The 4607-nt window shown below is 35.2% G+C and overlaps 1 long non-coding RNA gene across 1 annotated transcript; it reads left to right on the forward strand.

Annotated features, from left to right (window-relative positions):
- On the forward strand, positions 2990–3251 carry LOC110270528. Its single transcript, XR_002360153.1, has 2 exons — positions 2990–3123; positions 3213–3251. It is a non-coding gene; the product is annotated as an uncharacterized LOC110270528 (long non-coding RNA).

Consider the following 4607-nt stretch of genomic DNA (forward strand, 5'->3'; position numbering starts at 1 on the left):
TCTGTCAAGTTCAGATTTAGCATCTGAATCACGTCCAGTTGATTGCAAATAAATATTTAGGATATCATCTTCATCCTCTTCATTGATCATTGCATCTTGATTACTTTGAGATTCATCTTCTTTGCCTTGGTAGTGATTATAAAGGGAATTCAAGCAAGTAAATAATTTTGACTTGAGTTCTCCTCCCTTTTCAACACCAAATGTCTCATCCAAAATCCAATTTACAAAATCCAACTTGTGACATGGATCAAGCACAATTGCAATTAACAACAACATGTTAATGACATTTGGAGTTCCCCAATACTTATCATATTTCTTTTGCATCTTGGACGCCATTAATCTTATGCTCAAATCAGTATTTTCACAATGCAACTTGATTTTTCTTCCGATGCTAAAGACTTCTTTCATATATTTATTACTAGTGTCATACAAACTCCCAGAAATGCGCAATGTAGCATCATAGAATATTTTCAAGAATGGTAAAATTGACTCTGCATAAGTCCAATCATCATCTGTAGGCACACCATAAGATTTGCTCATCTCATTAATATATTTATCATCTTGCAACTCAAGCAAATCAAACGCTGCTCGAAGCTTCAATGCTGCCTCCAACATTAAATATGTCGAATTCCACCGAGTTTCGACATCCAAAGAAACAAGCCCTTTATAATTGATGCTCTCCCGCTCAATGCACGCTTTGAAGCTTTCACATCTCATAGGAGATGATTTGACATATTTTACTGCATTGCGAATTCTTGTAATTGAATCATCAATCTCTTTCAAGCCATCTTTCACTATCAAATTTAGGATATGAGCACAACAACGCATATGAAGATAGTCCTCCTTTAAAACAAGACTATTCTGCATTTAATCTCTTTTTCAAGTATAAAATTGCACCATCATTAGAAGTTGCGTTATCAACCGTTACAGTAAAAACTTGATGCAATTTCCAAGCATCCAAACAACCTTCAATAGCTCTACCAAGTACCTCTCCTGAATGACCCTCAACCCGACAAAAATTCAATATCTTCTTTTGCAACTTCCAATCATTATCAATAAAGTGTGCCGTTAGAGACATATAAGTCAAATTTTGACTCGATGTCGTCCAAGTGTCAGTTGTAAGGCACACTTTTTGACAATGATGAGAGAGATAACTTTGTAACTTCATTTTCTCTGTTTCATAAAAAGAAAGTATATCACGGGCCAATGTAGTACGCGAAGGGATTTTAAACTTAGGTTGCATGCTATGCAAGAGCCTTCGAAACACATTTCTTTCTACAAATCGAAAAGATAGCTCTTCAGTCACAAATATCTCAATAAGGATACTTCGAGTTACTGCTTGGTCAAACTTTGTAACACTCGGTGAGGATATAAGACCACTTGTTTCCCCTTCTATCCTTTGTCTCTTGCTCTGTTCGTTGTTTGATTCAAAACATCGCTTCCAATGTTGCCGCATAGCACTTGTTCCCCCGCATATTTTATTTGACCGTTGCAGTTTTTACATCTTGCATACTTCTCTATCCCTTCAATTGGAATGAAATGTTCCCATATCTCTGATCGATTCTTATGCCCAGAAGATTCACTAGGTTGAGGAGGTAATGAGGGATGAGTAGGAGAAACAGCAGGATTTGAATGCTCCTCTCTCTCAGACATCTTTGGCAGCCCAATGTGTTGAATAATAAATTTGTTGTATGTATTCCTGTCCGTTGAACATAATTAAGATTCTCAATTTAATAATAAAATTCATTTTCATTTTGTAGTTACTACATACCCTATATATATATATGTATATATATATATTTGTTTTACAATAACTACATCTAGCATATAGTTTTACCATGGTACCTTAAGCAAAAATACAGAGACAGAAAATTCCTTTCTTTACTTCTTGAAAATTGCTACAAAAGAGAAACGAAACAAACTATGGCTGGTCCTTTATTTTTCAACAAAGTATATAGGATAGTTGCATATCAGAAACAAAAGAACCATGTATCTAACTAAAGCTGCAAGTGTCTGAAATGCTAAAGTTAATGATACCCTGCATCTAAGTATCTAACACGGCAATTATATTTGCCTCAGGAACACACAAAATAATACAGCACTAGAAAGTGTTACACTAATCATAACTCATAAGCAACTCATCACACACATTAGGAGAAATACTTGAATATGATCAGCATATGTCACCTCCAAAAACATAACATGCAGAATACACATTATAGATACATTTTATTTAAGGTCAAAATGTAACAAAGCAATGCTGCCAATGGCTCAAGAGTTGCTAGCCTGAAAACAACATGATAATGCAAATTAAAGCAATACCGTCAAAAGATAGGCAAACATACCTAACAATGAGCAAAATGCAACATATTCAATTCGTTGAAGATGAACTGGAATTTCGTTTGTAATATCATGATGTTTGATTGGAAAAAATGGTGGCCAATTCTTCTCCTCAATTACAATTCCAGCTGCAAAACAAAATGTAATGGAAGATTATTCCCCAAGCAAGAAACATGAGTTTAAGCTTCATAGAATTCTGAAGTGGCAACATTGCAACAATCAGATACAAGGACAAGGAAACTTATCTCCCTCCCGCCCCAAAAAAAACTACAACGTTTACAATTAGACAACATACATATATACATGCATAGAAGACGTCATCTACCACTCACAAAAGATAAAACTACCAGAAGAGACAAAGATTAAATGTTGCATTTATGCTAAGAAATGACGTGAAAGTTATGAAATGTAATTTACCATAGTAGAATATCAAACTAGCAATGTGTCATGTTAATCATTCCAATAATAAACATCTCAGACTCTTTTTAAATGGTTGCTAGTGTTAGTACATCTCTATGTAATAAAAATTCTTAGTTTCTACTAAGAAAATACCAAGTTTATTAAACCAAGATGCTAAAATTAAATTGAGAAATCTAACTCACAAGCAATACATTCTGTTCTACAAAATAGTGAATATATTATGATCAGAATAGCAACAACAAAGGGGCATTAGGGCAATGTTGCAAGTGTCATGTGTTCTTATAATCAAGTTAATGGCAAGCCAACTTGTGCAGACCCTGACCTTCTTAAAGGGGTTATTCGTGACAAGTGGAAATTAAATGGGTAGGTAAAATTAGGCAACATTTTCAGTTCTTTGTATTTTAATGCTATCTTTATAGTAAATATGAACATGCTACATAATGTGACTGCAGATATATAGTTTCTGATTGTGACTCAGTAGATGTGTTTTTCAAAAATCAGCACTACACTAAGACTCCTGAAGAAGCTGCAGCCAAATCCATTCTAGCAGGTTAACACTTGTGACAATCGCTATTAAATTACATATTCATAGGCCTCTCTTAGATTTAAATTGAATATTATAAAAATTAGAACACAACCAAAAATAGAACAAAACCAAAACCCTAAACAAAAAATTAGAAGAACTAAAGAACAACCTAATATCCAAAAATCAGAAACAAAAATAATTAGAAGGGGAAACAGAAATTAGAACAGCACCAAGAACAATTAATCATATAAAAATTAAATTAGAACAAATAATTAGAAGAGGGAAACAGAAATTACTTAAAGCTCCATTCCAAATGCAGGGTACGACGGAACCGACGACAGCAAGGAGACAGAAACTGAGCGAAGATGGCGACCGCGATGGGGCTAGACGGCTGAACAGAAACGACGGCGACTGCGCAAGGGACTGGCGCCTTGACGGATCCGGGCGGTGGAAGCTATAGGGGGAGGACTGGACGGTGGCGCTGCGAACGGAAGGGAAGGCGTGCGCCGTGCAGGGCTGGACAGTGACGCTGGAACACCCCTACTGCCCGACGGAGAGTGGAGTGAAGTGAGGGTCGAGGGCGAATAGTTCGACGACGGCGAATAGTTCGACAACGGCAACTCTGACGGTGGCAGCGGTGGGTTGGTTGCAACGGCAGAAGGGGAGAGACGAGAGAGGAGGTTGAAACGGCGAGATTAGGGTTTTTGAGTTTTTCAGATTTTTCAAACCAGTTTTGATTTGGAAGATTGAAGACTTGAAGTTACTGATGTTAATAAACCAGTTTTGATTTGGTTTAAAACTAAACTGAACCATAAAAACTGGTTTTTAATAAACTGGTTTTTATAAAAAACTATGGTTTCAGTTCAGTTTTTTATTTAAAAAAACTGGTTTATTTAAAACAGTTTCAATTCAGTTTCAGTTCAGTTCAGTCAAACCAGTTTTTTTGCACACCCCTAGTCGTAAGCTATTAGTTCGTTAGATTTTGAGAACTTAAAATGGTACCTAAAGATGTTAGTTAGAGTAGCAATTGTAGGTTCTGTTAGATTTTTTAAGCTATTAGTTTTATATTCAGTGAAAAGTAGTTTAGGATTGGCATTCACTTTAAAGATATGTTTTATACATTAAAGATAATTTTTTTTCAGAGTAAACACGTGTTAAGCCCATTTAGTTTTAGCATTTTCTCTTTTATTTGAAAGTGTGAGATTATATGTTTGGATTTTTTTAATTAGGTTATGCATTATTTAGCATTTTGTTGTGGTTCCGATGAACAATTTTTTCATAGTTTTTATAAACTATTTTTTATAAATTAGTGCGTGCAATG

Source organism: Arachis ipaensis, chromosome B04 (assembly GCF_000816755.2).
Source record: "Arachis ipaensis cultivar K30076 chromosome B04, Araip1.1, whole genome shotgun sequence".
Taxonomy (NCBI): Eukaryota; Viridiplantae; Streptophyta; class Magnoliopsida; order Fabales; family Fabaceae; genus Arachis; species Arachis ipaensis.